This window comes from Symphalangus syndactylus, chromosome 12, assembly GCF_028878055.3.
Source record: "Symphalangus syndactylus isolate Jambi chromosome 12, NHGRI_mSymSyn1-v2.1_pri, whole genome shotgun sequence".
In the NCBI taxonomy this organism is placed as follows: domain Eukaryota; kingdom Metazoa; phylum Chordata; class Mammalia; order Primates; family Hylobatidae; genus Symphalangus; species Symphalangus syndactylus.
Window position 1 is genome coordinate 75717881 of NC_072441.2, and position 23502 is coordinate 75741382.

At 41.4% G+C, this 23502-nt stretch overlaps 1 pseudogene; it reads right to left on the reverse strand.

The window, feature by feature from the left end:
• Positions 1-16047, reverse strand: part of LOC134734237 (neuroblastoma breakpoint family member 11-like) — a 514399-nt pseudogene extending 498352 nt beyond the window's left edge.
• Positions 16048-23502: the final 7455 nt, after the last annotated feature.

Here is a 23502-nt window from a genome sequence, read left to right on the forward strand (position 1 = left end):
AATCTCTATTATGTTGTATTGAATTTCATTTTCTAGCTGCTAATTGCTAGTATGGAGAAATTAAGATGATGAAATCAACTTTATAAAGGTTTAATTTAGGTACAACAGATTGCACCATTTTAAAATGTGTAATTCAATGCACGTTTAAAAATGTATACACTAATGGAACTACTGCCACAACCAAGATAGAGGAATTTCTCTATGCTCCAAAGTCTCTTGTACCCCTTTGCAGTTCATCAGTCTTTCAACCCTCCGCCCCAAGGAGCCATTGTCACTTCAGGTCCATTTGCATTTTTAACCATTTTCTATAAATGAAATTATACCTGTGTTCTTTTGTGTCTGCCTTCTTTCATGCATCAATGTAACTTTAAAATCCATCCATATGAGTATTTGCATCAACAGTTAATGCTTTGTAATTGCTGAGTAGTATTCCTTTGTGTGGCTATACCATGTTTGTTTGTACTTTCGCTTGTTATTGGACATTTCTATCATTCCATGTTTGGGCTATCATGAAGAAACTATCATGAGCATCCATATGTGGCAGGCCAGGTCTCACTAACACAGGCCTTCCTAACAGCTGTTTCAGTACCAACTGACTGGTTCAGTTAAATATTAAGAGGAAAAAAAAAAAAGCCAGTGCCCTTATATAAAGGCTGATTGTGGGGGTGGAGCCAAGATGGCGGAATAGGAACAGTTCCGGTCTCCAGCTCCCAGCCCCAGCGACACAGAAGACTGGTGATTTCTGCATTTCTGCTTGAGGTACCGGTTTCATCTCACTAGGGAGTGCCTAACAGTGGGTGCAGGACAGTCGGTGAAGCGCACTGTGCGCGAGCCGAAGCAGGGCGAGGCATTGCCTCACTCGGGAAGCGCAAGGGGTCAGGGAGTTCCCTTTCCTAGTCAAAGAAAGGGGAAACAGACGGCACCTGGAATATCGGGTCACTCCCATCCTAACACTGCGCTTTTCCAACGGGCCTGGAAAACAGCACACTAGGAGATTGTGTCCCGCACCTGGCTCGGAGGGTCCTAAGCCCACGGAGTCTCGCTGATTGCTAGCACAGCAGTCTGAGATCAAGCTGCAAGGCGGCAGCGACGCTGGGGGAGGGGCACCCGCCATTGCCCAGGCTTGCTTAGGTAAACAAAGCAGCCAGGAAGCTCGAACTGGGTGGAGCCCACCACAGCTCAAGGAGGCCTGCCTGCCTCTGTAGGCTCCACCTCTGGGGGCAGGACACAGACAAACAAAAACCCAGCAAGAACCTCCACAGACTTAAATGTCCCTGTCTGACTGACAGCTTTGAAGAGAGTAGTGGTTCTCCCAGCACGCAGCTGGAGATCTGAGAACGGACAGACTGGACTGGCTCCTAAAGTGGGTCCCTCACCCCTAAGCAGCCTAACTGGGAGGCACCCCCCCAGTAGGGACAGACTGACACCTCATTCAACTGGGTACTCCTCTGAGACAAAACTTTCAGAGGAACTATCAGACAGCTGAATTTGTGGTCTCACGAAAATCCACTGTTCTGCAGCCACCGCTGCTGACACCCAGCCAAACAGGGTCTGGAGTGGACCTCTAGTAAACGCCAACAGACCTGCAGCTGAGGGTCCTGTCTGGTAGAAGGAAAACTAACAAACAGAAAGGACATCCACACCGAAAATCCATTTCTACATCACCATCACCAAAGACAAGAAGTAGATAAAACCACAAAGATGGGGAAAAAACAGACCAAAAAAACTGGAAACTCTAAAAAACAGAGCACCTCTCCTCCTCCAAAGGAACGCAGTTCCTCACCAGCAACGGAACAAAGCTGGATGGAGGATGACTTTGGTGAGTTGAGAGAAGAAGGCTTCAGACGATCAAACTACTCTGAGCTACAAGAGGAAATTCAAAACAATAGCAAAGAAGTTAAAAACTTTGAAAAAAAATTAGAAGAATGGATAACTAGAATAACCAATGGAGAGAAGGGCTTCAAGGAGCTGATGGAGCTGAAAGCCAAGTTTCGAGAACTACGCCAAGATTGCAGAAGCTTCAGTAGCAGATGCGATCAACTGGAAGAAAGGGTATCGCTGATGGAAGATGAAATGAATGAAATGAAGTGAGAAGGGAAGTTTAGAGAAAAAAGAATAAAAAGAAATGAACAAAGCCTCCAAGAAATTTGGGACTATGTGAAAAGACCAAACCTACGTCTGATTGGTGTACCTGAAAATGATGGGGAGAACAGAACCAAGTTGGAAAACACTCTGCAAGATATTATCCAGGAGAACTTCCCCAATCTAGCAAGGCAGGCCAGCATTCAGATTCAGGAAATACAGAGAACGCCACAAAGATACTCCTCGAGAAAGGCAACTCCAAGACACATAATTGTCAGATTCACCAAAGTTGAAATGAAGGAAAAAATGTTAAGGGCAGCCAGAGAGAAAGGTCGGGTTACCCACAAAGGGAAGCCCATCAGACTAACAGCTGATCTCTCAGCAGAAACTCTACAAGCCAGAAGAGAGTGGGGGCCGATATTCAACATTCTTAAAGAAAAGAATTTTCAACCCAGAATTTCCTATCCCACCAAACTAAGCTTCATAAGTGAAGGAGAAATAAAATACTTTACAGACAAGCAAACGCTGAGTAATTTTGTCACTGCCAGGCCTGCCCTAAAAGAGCTCCTGAAGGAAGCACTAAACATGGAAAGGAACAACCGGTACCAGCCACTGCAAAAACACGCCAAACTGTAAAGACCATCAAGGCTAGGAAGAAACCATAGCATCTAATGAGCAAAATAACCAACTAACATCATAGTGACAGGATCAGATTCACATATAACAATATTAACGTTAAATGTAAATGGGATAAATGCTCCCATCAAAAGACACAGACTGGCAAACTGGATAAGGAGTCAGGACCCATCAGTGTGCTGTATTCAGGAAACCCATCTCACGTGCAGAGACACACATAGACTCAAAATAAAGGGATGGAGGAAGATCTATCAAGCAACTGGAAAACAAAAAAAGGCAGGGGTTGCAATCCTAGTCTCTGATAAAATAGACTTTAAACCAACAAAGATCAAAAGAGACAAAGAAGGCCACTACATAATGGTAAAGGGATCAATTCAACAAGAAGAGCTAACTATCCTAAATATATATGCACGCAACACAGGAGCACCCAGATTCATAAAGCAAGTCCTCAGTGACCTACAAAGGGACTTAAACTCCCATACAATAATAATGGGAGATTTTAACACCCCACTGTCAGCATTAGACAGATCAACGAGACAGAAAGTTAACAAGGATATCCAGGAATTGAACTCAGCTCTACATAAAGTGGACCTAATAGACATCTACAGAACTCTCCACCCCAAGTCAACAGAATATACATTTTTTTCAGCACCACACCACACCTATTCCAAAATTGACCACATAGTTGGAAGTAAAGCTCTCCTCAGCAAATGTAAAAGAACAGAAATTATAACAAACTGTCTCTCAGATCACAGTGCAATCAAACTAGAACTCAGGATTAAGAAACTCACTCAAAACCGCTCAACTACATGGAAACTGAACAACCTGCTCCTGAATGACTATTGGGTACATAATGAAATGAAGGCAGAAATAAAGATGTTCTTTGAAACCAAAGAGAACAAAGACACAACATACCAGAATCTGTGGGACACGTTCAAAGCAGTGTGTAGAGGGAAATTTATAGCACTAAATGCCCACAAGAGAAAGCAGGAAAGATCCAAAATTGACACCCTAACATCACAATTAAAAGAACTAGAAAAGCAAGAGCAAACACATTCAGAAGCTAGCAGAAGGCTAGAAATAACAAAAATCAGAGCAGAACTGAAGGAAATAGAGACACAAAAAACCCTTCAAAAAATTAATGAATCCAGGAGCTGGTTTTTTGAAAAGATCAACAAAATTGATGGACCGCTAGCAAGACTAATAAAGAAGAAAAGAGAGAAGGATCAAATAGACGCAATGAAAAACGAAAAAGGGGATATCACCACCGATCCCACAGAAATACAATCTACCATCAGAGAAAACTACAAACACCTCTATGCAAATAAACTAGAAAATCTAGAAGAAATGGATAAATTCCTCGACAAATACACCCTCCCAAGACTAAACCAGGAAGAAGTTGAATCTCTGAATAGACCAATAACAGGTTCTGAAATTGCGGCAATTATCAATAGCTTACCAACCAAAAAGAGTCCAGGACCTGATGGATTCACAGCTGAATTCTACCGGAGGTACAAGGAGGAACTGGTACCATTCCTTCTGAAACTATTCCAATCGATAGAAAAAGAGGGAATCCTCCCTAACACATTTTACGAAGCCAGCATCGTCCTGATACCAAAACCTGGCAGAGACATAACCAAAAAAGAGAATTTCAGACCAATATCCTTGATGAACATTGATGCAAAAATCCTCAATAAAATACTGGCAAACCGAATCCAGCAGCACATCAAAAAGCTTATCCACCATGATCAAGTGGGCTTCACCCCTGGGATGCAAGGCTGGTTCAACATACGCAAATCAATAAATGTAATCCAGCATATAAACAGAACCAAAGACAAAAACCACATGATTATCTCAATAGATGCAGAAAAGGCCTTTGACAAAATTCAACAACCCTTCATGCTAAAAACTCTCAATAAATTAGGTATTGATGGGACATATCTCAAAATAATAAGAGCTATCTACGACAAACCCACAGCCAATATCATACTGAATGGGCAAAAACTAGAAGCATTTCCTCTGAAAACTGGCACAAGGCAGGGATGCCCTCTCTCACCGCTCCTATTCAACATAGTGCTGGAATTTCTGGCCAGAGCAATCAGGCAGGAGAAGGAAATAAAGGGTATTCAATTAGGAAAAGAGGAAGTCAAATTGTCCCTGTTTGCAGATGATATGATTGTATATCTAGAAAACCCCATTGTCTCAGCCCAAAATCTCCTTAAGCTGATTAGCAACTTCAGCAAAGTCTCAGGATACAAAATTAATGTACAAAAATCACAAGCATTCTTGTACACCAATCACAGACAAACCGAGAGCCAAATCATGAGTGAACTCCCATTCACAATTGCTTCAAAGAGAATAAAATACCTAGGAATCCAACTTACAAGGGATGTGAAGGACCTCTTCAAGGAGAACTACAAACCACTGCTCAATGAAATAAAAGAGGATACAAACAAATGGAAGAACATTCCATGCTCATGGGTTGGAAGAATCAATATCGTGAAAATGGCCATACTGCCCAAGGTAATTTATAGATTCAATGCCATCCCCATCAAGCTACCAATGACTTTCTTCACAGAATTGGAAACAACTACTTTAAAGTTCATATGGAACCAAAAAAGAGCCTGCATCGCCAAGTCAATCCTAAGCCAAAAGAACAAAGCTGGAGGCATCACGCTACCTGACTTTAAACTATACTACAAGGCTACAGTAGCCAAAACAGCATGGTACTGGTACCACAACAGAGACATAGATCAATGGAACAGAACAGAGCCCTCAGAAATGATGCCGCATAGCTACAACTATCTGATCTTTGACAAACCTGACAAAAACAAGAAATGGGGAAAGGATTCCCTATTTAATAAATGGTGCTGGGAAAACTGGCTAGCCATATGTAGAAAGCTGCAACTGGATCCCTTCCTTACACCTTATACAAAAATTAATTCAAGATGGATTAAAGACTTATATGTTAGACCTAAAACCATTAAAATCCTACAAGAAAACCTAGGCAATACCATTCAGGACATAGGCATGGGCAAGTACTTCATATCTAAAACACCAAAAGCAATGGCAACAAAAGCCAAAATCGACAAATGGGATCTCATTAAACTAAAGAGCTTCTGCACAGCAAAAGAAACTATCATCCGAGTGAACAGGCAACCTACAGAATGGGAGAAAATTTTTGCAACTTACTCATCTGACAAAGGGCTAATATCCAGAATCTACAATGAACTCAAACAAATTTACAAGAAAAAAACAAACAACCCCATCAAAAAGTGGGCAGAGGACATGAACAGACAGTTCTCAGAAGAAGACATTTATGCAGCCAAAAAACACATGAAGAAATGCTCGTCATCACTGGCCATCAGAGAAATGCAAATCAAAACCACAGTGAGATACCATCTCACACCAGTTAGAATGGCCATCATTAAAAAGTCAGGAAACAACAGGTGCTGGAGAGGATGTGGAGAAATAGGAACACTTTTACACTGTTGGTGGGACTGTAAACTAGTTCAACCATTGTGGAAGTCAGTGTGGCGATTCCTCAGGGATCTAGAACTAGAAATACCATTTGACCCAGCCATCCCATTACTGGGTATATACCCAAAGGACTATAAATCATGCTGCTATAAAGACACATGCACACGTATGTTTATTGCAGCACTATTCACAATAGCAAAGAGTTGGAACCAACCCAAAGGTCCAACAACGATAGACTGGATTAAGAAAATGTGGCACATATACACCATGGAATACTATGGGGCCATAAAAAATGATGAGTTCGTGTCCTTTCTAGGGACATGGATGAAACTGGAAAACATCATTCTCAGTAAACTATTGCAAGGACAAAAAACCAAACACCGCATGTTCTCACTCATAGGTGGGAATTGAACAATGAGAACTCATGGACACAGGAAGGGGAACATCACACTCCGGGGACTGTTGTGGGGTGGGGGGAGGGGGGAGGGACAGCATTAGGAGATACACCTAATGCTAAATGTCTAGTTAATGGGTGCAGGAAATCAACATGGCACATGGATACATATGTAACAAACCTGCACATTGTGCACATGTACCCTAAAACCCTAAAGTATAATAAAAAAATAAAAATAAATAAAAAAATAAAAATAAAAAAAAGAATTGCTAAAAAAAAAAAAAAAAAAAAGGCTGATTGTAACAAAAGCCCACCAAGAGTTTTGCTTAGGCTTTTCCTGGACCTTAAAGCATGACAAAATAATGAAGGCATTCTTAACAGGAGTCATTTAGTATTTATTAAATAAGTTTTATTGGGGGCCTGAAGAAACTCCCCAGACCTCCAGAAACAAGTTTATTGGAGGTCTGAAGGAACTCCCCAACCCTCTGTGATTTAGCAGGAGACAAGATTAGGGTCCCCAGCACCTAGACCCATTTAGATTAAGTGAATTTACTGAGGCTCCAGAGGAAGGTCTTCAGGACTCAGACCTTAGTTATAGATTAAAAGAAATTAATCACTTATGTGTTAAATGAATGCACACTTCCACATACACATACAGCTTAGAAGGTACATACGATCAGGAAAACTTTGTAATTTTGAGTTGCTCTGGTGATAATTTCCAGGCCTTTTCTCTGTAACCGGTTGCAGAAGTAAAAACTCTCTTTCTCCCCAGTTCATCAGCATCTCGTTACTGGGACAGTAACGAGATGCTGCTGATAGCAGCCCGCCCCTGAGTTTGGTCTGGAAACACACATACAGATCATTGTGCAGACACAGTGTGTAAATTCCCAGGAATGGAATGACTGTCCATCTGATTGGTATATGTTTAACCTTTAAGAAACTGTTAGATTTTCAGAGTTGTACCATTTTTCATTCCTACAAGTACAAGACTTCCAAGTGCTTTATATCCTCACCAACATGTGCTATTTTTAGCCCTTATAATTTTAGCTATTCTCATGGATATGTACTGGTATCTCATTGTTGTATTGGTTGATCTCCCTGACGACTAAACAGTAGAGCATCTTTTCCTATGCTAATTGACCATTCATGTATCTATTCAAGTCTTTTGAGAAATTGTTTCATCGTGCTGTTTATCTTATCGGACTGCAATATATATATAGCATATATGTATAGTATATATAGTATATATGTGTAGTATATATATAGTATATATGTGTAATATACATATAGTATATATATATATATACACACTCTAAAAAACCCTTTGTTGGAGATAAATATGATATCTCCTATATTGTGGCTTCTTTTTATGTTCTCTTAATGTTCCCTATTTGGAGAATGACAGATAATCTTCAAAAAGGTGAATATATATATATATGTGTGAGTGTGTGCGGGTGGGTGTGTGTGTATATACATATATATCTGTCCTAGGAACCATTAATTAGACATATATGTGAGTATCTATTTCTGGATACTGTCTTCTCTTCCACTGATATATATTCTATTTTTCTTTTCAACAAAACACATCATCTTGATTTTCATAGCTGTAGGGTAATTCTGGAAATAGGTAGTGAATTCGTTCACCATTATTCTTTTATAATATTGCTCTTTGATTATTCTTGATCATTGACATTACCATATAAACGGTAGAATCAGCTTGTAAATTTCTACCAAAATGCCGGTTGGAATTTTTACTAGAATTGCATTGGATCTGGAGATCAATTTATGAAGAACTGACTTTTTAAACATAACAACTCTTCTGATCCATGACAAGGTTTATCTCACCACTAATTTAGTTCTTTCATAGTTTCTCAAAGCAATTTTTTGTAGTTTTTGGTGTACTGGCCTTACATAAACTTTGTTGACTTTTTTTTTTTTTTGAGACAGAATCTCACTCTGTTACCCAGGCTGGGGTGCAGTGATGCGATCTTGGCTCACTGTAACCTCTGCCTCCCAGGTTCAAGTGATCCTCCTGCCTCAGCCTCCCAAGTAGCTGGGACTACAGGCACATGCCAACATGCCCAGCTAATTTTTTGTATTTTTAGTAGAGACGGGGTTTCACTGTGTAAGGCATGATGGTCTCAATCTCCTGACCTCATGATCTGCCCATCTTGGCCTCCCAAAGTGCTGAGAATACAGGTGTGAGCCACCGCACCCAGCCTGTTGAATTTATTTATAAGCACAACATGTGTTGAGATGTTACTTTAAATGAAATTGTATTTTTATTTCATTTTCCAAATGCTCATTGCTAATATACAAAAATACAAAAGACTACTTACATTGAGCTTATATCCTGCGACACTACCAAACTCACTAATTAGTTTTGGTAGATTTTTGTAGATTTCTAGGATTGTTAACATACACAGACATTATCTGTGAATAAAGACCGCTTCAATTCTTTCTTTTCAATCTTTTCAATACTTTTATTTATCTTTCTTACTTTATTGCATTGATTTAGATCTCTAGTATAATGCTGAATTGAAAGAGTAACAACAGATATTCTACTTTTTTCTCTGATTTAATAGAAAAGCATTCAATCTTATGCCATTTAATATAATGTTACCTGTGGGTTTTTCAAATCTGCCCTTAATGGGGTTGGAAGTGTTGCCTTCTGTTCTTATCATGCAGAGAGTTTTCTAGGGTTTGTTTTTATAAATCATGGAAAAAGCTTTCAATTTTGCCAAATGCTTTTACTGTGTATGACAAGGTAATCATACAGTTTTTCTCTTTTGCCCTGATAATATATAAAATTATATTTTTTAAATATAAAAAAGATTTCTTGAGTCAAGCTAGGAGAGTTTTTTTAATTATAAACTTTTAACAAATATATTGAAATATAACTTACATGCAATTGAGATGAAATAAAGTGTATAATCATTAAAGTATATAATTAAAGTGTAATTTTAAGAGTTTGAGCACAGTATACACGAGTCAAAGAGAAAGGACAGAAAATACTAAGTATGGCTCACCATATGTGGTCTATCTTGGTGAATGTTCTATGTGAGTTTGAGAAGAGTTATTTGTTAGCTGTTCTTAGGTGTATTTTGCTTAAATGTCGACTTGGCTAACTTCTGTCACTGATTGTGTGAATTAATTTTGTTCTAGTGGGCAGTAAAATTACTGTCTGATCACGTTGGACTTACGTGGACTTGGTTTATGTTTTATTACAGTGGATTCACGGAAAGCCGACAGCATTTCCCAAGACCCTCTAATTTGGCAGGACTCAGTCACCAATCCACTGCTTTGTGGATTTTGACAGGGTTTGGTTTTAGGCTTTACTAGGGCTGGTCTAGAATAGGCCTTATTGTAAAGTATGACACTTATTCCTAAAGCACAACCTTTCTAGTGTCTCAGTTGGATACCTGGGTGCTAATGAGGTGTGCATGAGTTCTTCCCACCCTAGATGGCAGGAGCTCCATCATCCATTACCCAACCCTCCTCCACCACAAGTACCTCTGGTCCAAACCCAATTTTATAGCAGCCACTCCTATGTTAAACCTGTTAGTCTTTTCCTTGTGCAGGTACAGACTAGTCCTTGATAAGTATGCACATGGAACCCCACATGGACTTCGAGAGCTGCCCCTCTGAACAGCTGTCTCCTATTGGTGCCCTGCCCTGCAGATTGCAATTTCTTCAGTGGCCTTGAACTCTGATCTCTGCCTTCTCAGCTCAGTGGGGCTGCCCTGCCCTGAGAGGACTCTAGCCCACTGTGCAGCTGCTGAGAAATTCTCCCCAAAGAACTAGGAAATCATGGGGTTTCCCCCTTAAGTCTCCTGTTGTACTGTCAGTTGTCCACCGTCTGAAAACAATTTTATGGTTGTTTATGGAGGCAGGATTAGTCTGATATGATTTATTCTAACAGACACAAGCAGAAATCTGTTATACTCTTTTAATTACTGTGGCTTTAGAATATTATGGTAGACAGAATCCTAAGATGACCCCCAGTGATCTTTGCTTTTATATAATCACTTCTTCTTGAGTGTAGACAAAGTCAGTGATATCACTCCTGTGATTGTGTTACAATTTATGGCAAAAACAAGTCAGCAGATGTAATCGAGATCCCAAATCAGTCAAATCTAAGATACAGATTATCTTATGAGCTTGACCTAATGAAGGTGAGTTCTTTGGAGGGATTGAGGTCTTCCTGGACAGATGTGAAATGCAGGAGGGTTTCCATGCAGGGCAATTCTCTCTGCTTGCTGGAGGAAGCATGCACTGGGAACATGGGAGGTCTCTAGGAGCAGTGAGAGGCCCCTGGCTGACAGCCAGGAAGAAAACAGAGATCTCAGTCCTACAGTCACAAGGAACTGAACTCAGCTGACAACCTGAGGAAACTTGAGAGGAAGTTCTTCCCCAGAACCTTCAGAAAGAAGCCTAGCCTAATTACAGCCTTTGAGGCCCGGAGAAGAAGACCCAACTAATCCAGGCCTGAACTCCTGATCTGCGGACAATGCAAGAAAGTAAATCATTGTTATTTTAAGCCTCTAAAGCTTGCAGTAATTTAGTATGCAGCAATAGAAAATTAATACAAGTAAAATGGAGAAGACTTTGGAGTGGGGACAAGAATGAAATGGTGGGAGAGGGATGCCTGTATGCTGATATGGTTGATGCCTGTATGGTTGAATTGGGTCTACCATTCTTCATTTAATTAGTTATGTTCTATTAAGGTGCACAGCTATACACAAATATTGGAACTATGTGAATCCAGAGGAATAAGATATTGCATTCTTGAGAGTAGAAGAGAACATTGTGAATTTGGGGTCACCATATCGTGAGTCATATATCAGGTCCCTCTGGGAAGGCCAGAGGAAGATTTACAGGATACACTTGTGATAACATTGCAGGCTTCTTTCTTCCCCAAAGGGACCCAATCTCCCCTCAGTCAAGAAGCCCCAAGTCTCTGAACTGGATGCAAGGTTATAAATTCCCACTATACTGACTCCATCAAGCTTCTGTCCTCAGAAATAGAGTTTATCAGTAAAAGACTCATGGGAGTGTAGGCATTTATTCTCTTATTTTATATAAATCAGCTAATATGCATGAACAAAGCAGACTTTGAAGAAAGTCACAGTTGCCACAGGAAAACAGCTTCGACATCCTCATGAGTCATCATGGGTGTTCCGTTGGGAGGACTTGATATGAGGCTTTCCTCCTCATGGGCTAGTACTGATCTGGGGGAAATGTCATCAAGCCCTCGATTCAGAGTGTAGCAGCTGGGGCTGTTGATTCATTAGGTTTCCTGCAGCTGGAGATGCAAGTAGTGCATCTTCATGGCCACCACAGGTGCCCTTAGGCTAGCATTCTTCAGAGCCAAAATCCTACAAGCCACAGAAGCTCTGAGTATTTCCCTTTCATTGGTCACTTACACAAGTGGCTTCAGGTCCTTCTGGGGAAGGCCTGGAGGAAGATTTACAGCATACACTTGTGGCAGCATTGAAGGCTTCACTGTTCCTCAAGGGATCCAATCTCCCCTCAGTCAAGAAGCTCAAGGTATCTGAACTGGATGCCAGGTCATAAATTCCCACTATGGTGACTCCATCAGATCTCTGTCCTCAGAACTAGAGCTTTTCTAATTATTACATAAGTTGATTTCTTAGTAGATTTCCCATCCATTACATTCCTAGACACCTCACGATGATTAGTAACCACCATGTCCCTGCCTCTCAAGGAAATCCCTCCCACCTTGTTTCTAGACTGCCGAGTCCCACGGCCTGTCCTCTAGTCTTCCAGAACCCTACTGTTCTCACTGACAGCAGGGAGGGCAAATCCATGCAGCATCTCCCGCCATGACCTCCAGCCTGCAGAGGAAAGGTGCCACAGGACCTTTACACACACACCGCTGTTCCCCTCACCTGTGCATTTCTTAAGGTCTTGGTGAGGAGAGTGTCTCTGGATCTTCCTTGATGAGAGCTAAAGGAACAAAGGTAAATAATGCTATGGGACCCACTGAGAATTGGGGCTGTGGAAGAGTGGTCACTGAAGTAATAGACAGATGCAGCTATTGCCAGATACTCAGTGCCAGAGCAGGGAGGGAGAGGAAAGAAATACGGACCTCACCTTCCCCTCACTTCCAGGCTCCATCAGGTGCCCCCCATTGCTAAACCTAACTAGAAGTGTGCATGCAGGGGAGCCAGGGATGCATTTTAGAAAGGACAAGCCCTGAGTGGCATAAGACAGGATGGAAATGAGTGGAAAGTGGATCTGTGGGAAGGACGAGGGGATGTTATGGGGAAACAAAAGGAGAATACTAGCTAATAATGCTAGGTGACACTAATATCCCAAAGTCTATGCTCATATTCAGAAAAGAAAGTTCAGCATAAAGCACTCAACCAGGAGTCAAGATATTATATTTTCAACTGTTGTTCCAACAGCTGTATTATAAAGGGCCCGTTTATTTCTTGCCTTTCTAATTTGACCTAAAGTGCCAGGTGGCATTGGGGCTGGTACAGCCACACTCAACTGTGTGTTGAAGAGTATACAGAGACTGCCAGGCTGAGGGAAGATGCAAGAGAATACAGGAGATGCTCTCAGGGAACAAGAGACCACACAGCCCTAGAGTCAGGGGCAGCATCAGCCACCGTCGGCTGCTCATTTTTCCAGCCAGAGCCCACAAGCCTCGGCCATACTTTGCTTCTGCAAGATGCTTCTTCACCTTTTCAATAAACCTGCCTGAATTTAAGCTGATGGGGGTTTATTTCTCCTTCATCATAAATGAAATTCTTCACCACAACAATCTCCAATGAGTTGTGGGCACAGCAGGCAGGCCCATCCCTGCTTCTGTTCCACTATCTCCCCTGTAGGTTGGAAAGGAGGAGGTACTGAATTTCCTCCAAGTGTTCCTCTGGCTCTGATATTCTGTGATTCTGGTTTCTTTTCAGCAACTTTGTTTTTGGAAGCATGTATCCTAAGGAGTCCAGTTAAACAACCTTTGTCTACTGTGTCCAGGCATTCCTGGTGGTATTTCAGACAAGACACTCTTGGGTTGCTGTACTCACAACCACTGAACCAATTCTATGACCATCTGTTTCTTGGCCACATGTTTGCTCATTTTGTGTTTACATAAAGGGAGGGGACAGACAGCAAACTTGCACGTTATAAATTGTATCATCTTAAAAAGGAAACAAGGCAACACTTTGCAATAAAACCTTAAGATGCATTAAATTTAAGCCTAATGCAATAAAGAATGCCCATAAAATTCTTATCTAAAGAATGTTTAGAAAATTGTTGAACAAGGGACATCATCATTTAAAGTGATACGAAGTAAACTTCTTAGCTAAGCATATGGGCTAGATTAGAGAGAAAAATAAAGGACCCATCTCTGCCCTGGAAAAACTACTGGTAGCATCTTTCAAAAAGCTCTCTGTGTTTGTGTATGCACCTTGATCCATAGGTTCACATTTGATCCCAACTGGTGGCTGCTTGTTGGCATTGACATTGGATTCCCAACTAGTAAATCTTTCCAAGATCTGAGTTTCTGCAGATATGATATTTTTTTGACCATCCTTATCTTCAACGGCTACCAAAAAGGAGCAAAGAATTTATTTACCTCCCCAAGGAAAAAGGTTTTACCAATGAGACACTTTCTTACCATGACCCCAGGGCCCCCTATGCCTTGTTCACTTGAGTGCCCTGTGTGGCCTGACAGAAGCTCATGCTGGTCACAGGATTTCTTATATAATTATCCTCCTTCCCAAATCCCAACTTCATGGTGGTGGTGATGACAGGTGTCCTGTATCCCATGCTCATGTCCCTAAAGTCATCAGCCTGTCTCTAGTTAGAAAAAATTACATGTATATAGGGAGGCCTCTTTGGAAGTAGTAAAAGCTTTCTCACCTTCATACATTAATGGTTGGAATGTACAATAGTATAAACACTTTGGGAAAAAATGTCTGGCATATTCTTACAGAACTAAACCACTACCTATTCTATGACTCAGTAATTCTTAAGCATTTATCCAGGAGAAATTAAAACATATGTCCAGAAAATGATTTATACAAGAATGTTCATAACAGTTTTATTCATAATAGGAAAAACTGGAAACATTCAAGTATCTGTCAATACAAGAATGGATCAATAAACTGTGACACATTCATTCCATGGAATGGCTAAAGGAACAAACTGTTGACGCACAAAACAACATGGATGAATCTCAAAAACATTTTGAGTGTAGTAGGAGCCATACACAAAAGACTGCGAGAAAAATGATAAATAATAATGGTTTCAAGAAATGTAGAGCAGAGAGCCCAGAGGCAAAGACTCACAGGACGGCAGGTCGGTCCCAGGCTGTGGATCCTAATTAAGAAACTCCTGCTGGATTTTGCCCAGCTCCATTTCCAAACTATTTTGGGTCAGTGACTTCTTTATCCCCTCCATGTTCCCTCACTTTGAACTAGCATCACTGTAGTTGTTATTCTATGTCTGTCCCGTCATTTCATATCGGGGCAGATAAGCTGTTTGTTCAGTTTCACAGGTTGTCAGAGGTAAGGGAATTATGTCAAGGATCTGTACTTAATGGACACCCTCAGAAGCCTCATCCACACCTGGTGCAGATGTTTTAGATGGGATTTTAAACTTTTGATCTGATGTGGTCTACATGACATTTTTCATGTTGAACTAATGCTTTAATGATATGAAATTTGGAAACCTTAGGGGAGAGGGTGAATGCATTTTGCAGATGGGGCAATGTGTCTGACTGTGGTAGATGGAATTTCTGAAATGGTCCCCAAACATGCCACACCCTTGTCTCTAAAGCCTGTTAAGGTGATGAGATACCATTCCTGTGGTTATGTTGTTATATGCCAGTTATATGACTTTAAGATGGTGAGGTTACCTGCAAGAACTGGATCTAATCACATCACTCCATAAATGACAGAGCTTTGTGTGGCTGGTTGGAGAAGATGAAGTCAGAGAAGGTAGGAGCTTGAGAAGGGCTCCATGAATTGTTATTGGTTGATGATGGAAAAGACAGGTAAGGAGGAAAGCAGGTGGCCTCTGGAGTCAGAGTGTCTCCCGGCTGACAGTCAGCAAAGACAAAGGTCCCTCAGTCCCCCAGAAACAAGAATAGGAAGTCTTTCAGTTTCTGAAGTGAACTTGGAAAAATAGCTTGAGCTCTAGGAAAAAACACAGCCAGCCCATTCCTGGATTTCAGCCTCACATGACTGTGATCAGAGAACCCGGCCACTTCATTCCAGACTTCTGTGGTTTCAAACCACTGGTTTATGGTAATGTGATAATAGGCAGCAAGAGAAAACTAGTACAGGTGCCTGTCTCTCCTCTTGAATTTCAATTTCAGACACATGGATGCTAACCCCTCTAAGAGAAAAAATCAACCAATCAATCAATTAATGAAAGAACTACAGTAGAAATATTGCCCTCACCTTTATGTGGCTGTTCCAGAGCCCTTGCCACCTGAAGAAGAAAATGAGGGGTATTTCAGGCACATGAAGAGTGTAGCTTTACTGTTATCAATCACATTTCTGAAAGTATAAAAATGGTTCAGTTCGGGCCATGGCTCATGTCTGTAATCCTAGCACTTTGGGAGGCCAAGGCAAGTGAATTACTTGAGGTCTAGAGTTAGAGACCAACCTGGCCAATTGGAGAGACCTTGTCTCTACTAAAAATACAAAAGTTACCCAGGCATGGTGGCAGGTGCCTGTAATCCCAGCTACTCAGGAGGCTGAGGCACGAGAATCACTTGAACCTATTAGGTGGAGGTTGCAGTGAGCTGAGATTGCACCATTGCATTCCATCCCAAGGAACAGAACAAAAACTCCATCTCAAAATAAATAAATGAATAAATAAAAAATAAAGATGGTTCATTACTTAACTCCACACATTATTATGTGAAAATGTATCATCTCGATTTTAATGGCAGATTTTAAAAAATTCCTTTTCTTGTGCTCACCAGACAAGGTTTGGTAGGAAATACCAGTCACAAGCACAGATGAACCAATTCAAGGAGAGCCATAAACAGGACTACTATTATGTTCCTCCAAAAACCATCCCTAGAATTCAATTTCTTCTCTACTTGTCACAAAATGAACACAATAGTCCACTATATAAAGTCCCAAATACATGAAAATGTAAATACAATGAAGTCTGCTTTCCAAATATTTATTCTATTCAGACCCAGTCATGGGGACCAGGGGTTAGGAAATGACTAAAAAGAGGTTCAAGGGAATTTGGGAAGCGACAAAATGTGCTGAAGTAGAACTCTGCTGATGGCTGCACAATTCGATAAATCAACGTACATCATTGAGTTGTACATTGACAATGGGTGACTTTTATAACAAGTAATTCTTTTATTTATTTATTTATTTTTTATTATTATACTTTAGGTTTTAGGGTACATGTGCACAATGTGCAGGTTTGTTACATATGTATCCATGTGCCATGTTGGTTTGCTGCACCCATTAACTCATCATTTAGCATTAGGTATATCTCCTAATGCGGTCCCTCCCCCCTCCCCCCACCCCACAACAGTCCCCGGAGTGTGATGTTCCCCTTCCTGTGTCCATGAGTTCTCATTGTATAACAAGTAATTCTTTAAATGAACTTTTGGGTTTCTATTTCAACATGGAAAGAGCTAGGCAGTCACCACTTGTCCTCACAGCTAGAAAAAAAAGCTGAACGAACTGAAAGTCAACCCTTTTAGGGTGGACCAGAGAATTGAGGTCACAGGGAAAACTGCCACCTGAAAAATGAGAAACACAGGCTAACACACAAGGAGTCACAGCTCACAGGGAAGAGAAGCTACTGGGGACAGCAAGTGGGAGGAGCACTTAAATGGTATTGACAGATTACTAGAAGCTGAGAGTGGCCTGGCTAGAGCATTAAAAACTCCTTGAAAACCAGACTAAGAGGGAATCTCACACATTTCCGAGTTTTACTACAAAGATCTCAACCAGGTTCTCATGATGAAGTTCAGAAAAACTCCCTGAGGTTTGGCACTACCAACTTCAGGACATACATTAAGCTACAGTAGCCCAAATAGTGTGAAAAGAGAACACACACACAAATAGATCCATGGAAAAGAATACAGAGCCCAGAGACAGGCCTACATACAGTCCACTGATCTTCCATGAAGGTTTAGAGACAATTTAAAACTGCAAAGATAGCCTTTCCAACTAGTGGTGCTGGAACAGCTGGACAACCACATGCAATATATATATATATATAAATAAATCCCGGTATGCATGTTATACCCTTTATCAAATAAATCTTACATGTAAATGTAAAGTGCAAAACCACAAGAATCCTAGGAGATAACATAGGAGAAAATCTCAGGGATCTTGGGTTCAATGATGGCTTCTTAGACACAAAATCAAAAGCAAAATCTACTATTGAAAAAAAATTAAGTTGAGCCTTATTAAAATTAAAAACTTCTGCTCTGCAAAAGACACCATTAAGAGAATGGAAAAAACAAGTCACAGACTGGCAGAAAATATTTACGAAATAATCTGATGGAAAAACTGCTGTCCAAAATATATGAAGGATTCTGAGAACTAAAAAACACAAAGCAAAAAAAAAAAAAAAAAATAGGTGAAAGATTTGAACACCTCATTAATAAGATATACAGATGGCAAATAAGCATATGAAAAAGATGCTCAAAATCATTTGCTGTGAGGGAATTGCACATTACAACAACAATGAGACATCACTGTAAAGCTATTATAATGGCTAAAATGCAAAAAGGTGAACACATCAAATGCTGTCAAAGATGAGGAGCAACCAGAACTCTCCATAGCTAGTGGAAACCAAAAGGGTACAGTCACTTTGGAAAACTTATGTTCCCTCAAAATCCTGCACATAAGTACTTAGAGCAATTTTATTCATAATTGCCAAAACTTGGAAGAACCCAAGATGTCTTTCACCAAGTGAATGAATAAACTGTGTTGTAGCCATACAATGAAATCTGATTCAGTGATTTTAAAAAACAAGCTATCAAGACATGAAAAGACATGGAGGAACTTAAAGTACATAATTCTAGAAAGAAGCCAGTCTGGAAACCTACATACTGTACAATTCCAACTCTAGGACATTCTTGGAAAGTCAAAAAGATAGAAATAGTAAAATGATGAGTGGTTGTCAGGGGTGGAGGCGAGGAGGAGGCATGAAATGGTGAAGCACAGGGAATTTTCAGGAGCGACACTATTTTGCATGATGCTGTATTGGGGATTTAGGACATTATGTAATTGCCAGAACCCATAATCTGTGAAACTCAAAGAATGAACTCTAATGTAAACTATGGACTTTAGTTGATAATGATGTATCAATAGTGGTTCATCAATTGTAATGAATGGACCACACTAATACAACATACTAATAGGGGAAATTGTGTGCTGGAGGACAGGGGAGCCTAGGAGAACTCCCTGTACTATCCACTCCATTTTTCTGTGAGCCTAGAATTGTTCTAAAAAATAATGTCTATTAATTTTTTTAAATAGGATGCAGCAGCCCCATATCAAGGTTTGGTGGCATCCTGTTATTATGTGGTTAGTACTTGGCATTGAAGTGCACCAACCTGGAGTCAGAGCAGTTGGAGATTTCAATGCCTGTGCCATTTACCTCTAACCCTGGGGTGCCCCTGGAATACAGCTAGCAGATCAATTAGGTAGAAGCAGCCTCAGCAATCTAGACAGTGCAGGCTTCTGGTAAGGACAGGTACAAACCATCTGAGTGGGCAGAACTTGGTGAAGACTAGGAACCACTGAGACTCAGCAGCTGCCCCAGTGGCACCCACAAATCAAAGGAGGGGGCTGGGAGGAGCTAAGGGCTACAGGACAAGCTCCCTGCCTGCAAGACAGGAGCAGCTCCAGAGATTTTGGTAAATAATGTAGGTTTCAGTACAGTGTGGTCTATTCAAAAAAGTAGAACAAAAGTAAAGAAAAAGAGAGAGCATGAGAAAGAGAGAAAGAAAAAGAAAAGAAGAAAGGAAGAAAGGAAAGAAGGGAGGGAGGGAGGAAAGGAAGAAGGAAGGGAGGGAGAGAGCACGGGTGAGCAGGAGGGAGGGAAAGAATAAAGAGAGAGACAGAGTTGGAGAGAAGTAGGGAAGGAAGGAAGGAAGGACAGAAGGAAGGAAATGAACAAATTTACATTAAGATGAGAGCATCCAGGGGAACCTACACCAACAATGTTTTCCATTAACACGAACACACTAACTAGTTATTAGAGAGAGGCGCACTACTGTAAAACCATATACTGTTTCCATGGGGTACAACCCCTTCTTCCTCCTCTGAAACACATGCTATCTCTGGCCCACTGTTGTCAGAGACACTGAGTCTTATCTTTGGATAAGTTCTGGTGCCCACAAGAATGAGATGAGACAATGGACCCCAGAACACCAGGCCATGACCTTCCCTGCTGCTCCTTGTCTACTCCAGAAGCTACCTGGGTGCAGATGGGGGCCTCAGCCCCTGGGTCTGAGGTCATCCATTTGCCATTCTCACTGGACTTCTCTCCTTGCACTGGCTCCCACTCCCCCAGGACCTGGTGGGAGACCACATAAGGACACTAACAGGCCATGCTCCTTTCTTTCTCCCCCTCTCAATGCCTGCAGTGGTGGGTTCCATGGGTTAGTGACCTGAGATTTACTCATTATGGGGCCTCTAGCCTAGAGCAGGGCCTGGTACCTAATAGTCACCCCATGAATGCTCAGTGAAAGAAGGCATCCACCACAAGGTTCTGGGGAACCAAGAATTCCACTGTGGCCCATAAATTCTAAGTCCTACAGGATTCTGGAATTGGAGATGGGAAAGGCCTTCAAAAGTGGCCACTCTTTTAACCCATTATACTGGCAACTGAGCCATGTTTCCCAATCCTGGACACATCTAGAGGGCACTGCCTAAAACTACACACATCTCCTCACCCAGGACAGTGCAGAGGCCTTAGTCTGGGGGACATGCGCGGACAGGGAGGGGCTGAGCCACAAAAGCTGAAGAGAAGAAAGCAGGTGAAAGGGGACAGCAGGGTGGAAACACAGAGAAATGGCGGCAGAGAATGGGGGGTGAGAGGGGAACAGAGAGGAGAGGGATGCAGATTTAGCTACTAAGAAAAAGTCCCGGAGAAAACACTGTCCTATCCTGAAGTAAAATCATTTCCACCTGATCACAGCACTGCAGGTTGAGGGTGGCACACGCTGTGAATATTTGTTCATTCATTTAACGAATATTTATTTAATATCTGTTTCATGCCAGGCAAGGCCCTGCAATGTTTAGGGCCTTTGGCATCTTCCCTTCACATCTGAGTCATAATAGAAAAAGGACTCTCTGACTCCATCGAGCTGGCAATGCCTCAGGGTTTTTGACCTGTTGGATCTGGCAGCTCTTCATGTCAGCCCACATCGTGTGAGGCTGCTCTTGGTGCACCAAATGGGGAAGTTTCTACATCAGTGCCTCGGAGAGTCCACTGGAAGCCCTGGACAGGGGGAGTCGGTGGCACCCCAAGCATGGAGGCTAAGAGCACACAGCACTGAAGCTCCAGATACCCTCAGGAGGACAGTAAGGGACAATTGGCTGGTGAGAGCCTGGGTCACCAGGAACCTTTGCCTGGGTCTAAATAGGATTTCCTTCAGAATGCCTATGAAATATTGGGTTGGAAGAATCAATATTGTGAAAATGGCCATACTACCCAAGGTAATTTATAGATTCAATGCCATCCCCATCAAGCTACCAATGACTTTCTTCACAGAATTGGAAAAAACTACTTTAAAGTTCATATGGAACCAAAAAAGAGCCCGCATCACCAAGTCAACCCTAAGCCAAAAGAACAAAGCTGGAGGCATCACGCTACCTGACTTCAAATTATACTACAAGGCCACAGTAACCAAAACAGCATGGTACTGGTACCACAACAGAGACATAGATCAATGGAACAGAACAGAGCCCTCAGAAATGATGCCACATATCTACAACTATCTGATCTTTGACAAACCTGACAAAAACAAGAAATGGGGAAAGGATTCCCTATTTAATAAATGGTGCTGGGAAAACTGGCTAGCCATATGTAGAAAGCTGCAACTGGATCCCTTCCTTACACCTTATACAAAAATTAATTCAAGATGGATTAAAGACTTAAATGTTAGACCTAAAACCATTAAAATCCTACAAGAAAACCTAGGCAATACCATTCAGGACATAGGCGTGGGCAAGGACTTCATGTCTAAAACACCAAAAGCAATGGCAACAAAAGCCAAAATTGACAAATGGGATCTAATTAAACTAAAGAGCTTCTGCACAGCAAAAGAAACTACCATCAGAGTGAACAGGCAACCTACAGAATGGGAGAAAATTTTTGCAACCTACTCATCTGACAAAGGGCTAATATCCAGAATCTACAATGAACTCAAACAAAATTACAAGAAAAAAACAAACAACCCCATCAAAAAGTGGGCAAAGGACATGAACAGACACTTCTCAAAAGAAGACATTTATGCAGCCAAAAAACACATGAAGAAATGCTCATCATCACTGGCCATCAGAGAAATGCAAATCAAAACCACAGTGAGATACCATCTCACACCAGTTAGAATGGCCATCATTAAAAAATCGGAAACAACAGGTGCTGGAGAGGATGTGGAGAAATAGGAACACTTTTACACTGTTGGTGGGACTGTAAACTAGTTCAACCATTGTGGAAGTCAGCGTGGCGAATCCTCAGGGATCTAGAACTAGAAATACCATTTGACCCAGCCATCCCATTACTGGGTATATACCCAAAGGACTATAAATCATGCTGCTATAAAGACACATGCACATGTATGTTTATTGCGGCACTATTCACAATAGCAAAGAGTTGGAACCAACCCAAATGTCCAACAACGATAGACTGGATTAAGAAAATGTGGCACATATACACCACGGAATACTATGCAGCCATAAAAAATGATGAGTTCGTGTCCTTTGTAGGGACATGGATGAAACTGGAAAACATCATTCTCAGTAAACTATCACAAAGACAAAAAACCAAACACTGCTTATTCTCACTCATAGGTGGGAATTGAACAATGAGAACTCATGGACACAGGAAGGGGAACATCACACTCCGGGGACTGTTGTGGGGGGAGGGGGGAGGGACAGCATTAGGAAATATACCTAATGCTAAATGATGAGTTAATGGGTGCAGGAAATCAACATGGCACATGACTACATATGTAACAAACCTGCACATTGTGCACATGTACCCTAAAACCTAAAGTATAATAAAAAAAAAAAAGAATGCCTATGAAATAAAAGAAAGGAATCAAGGTTAACACTGAGATTTGGGGCTTGGGCAACTTGAAGGATGGAGCTGCCATTTATAGAGACTGGGAAGACCCAGGGAGGAGCAGGTTGAAAGGTGGTGGGAAGTAGAGTTGGTTGGGTTTCTGTCATATGTAATCAACAGTCCTGACCATCTGTAATCCCAGCACTTTGGGAAGCCAAGACGGGAAGATCATGAAATCAGGAGATTGAGACCTAAAAAGGTGAAACCCCATCTCTACTAAAAATACAAAAAATTAGCTGGGCGTGTTGGCAGACACCTGTAGTCCCAGCTACTTGGGAGGCTGAGGCAGGAGAATGGCATGAACCCGGGAGGTGGAGGTTGCAGTGAGCCAAGATCGCGCCACTGCACTCCAGCCTGGGCAACAGAGCAAGACTCCGTCTCAAAAAACAAAACAAACCAACAAACAAACAAACAAAGTCCTGACCAGCATGGGCAACATAGTAAGACCCTGTCTCTGAAAATAAAAAATGAAAAAGTAGCGGAGCATGGTGGCACACACTTGTAGTCTCAGCTACTTGGGAGGCTGAGGCAGGAGGGTTCCTTGAGGCTTGAGTTAGAGGTTATTGAGCTATGATGACACCACTGCA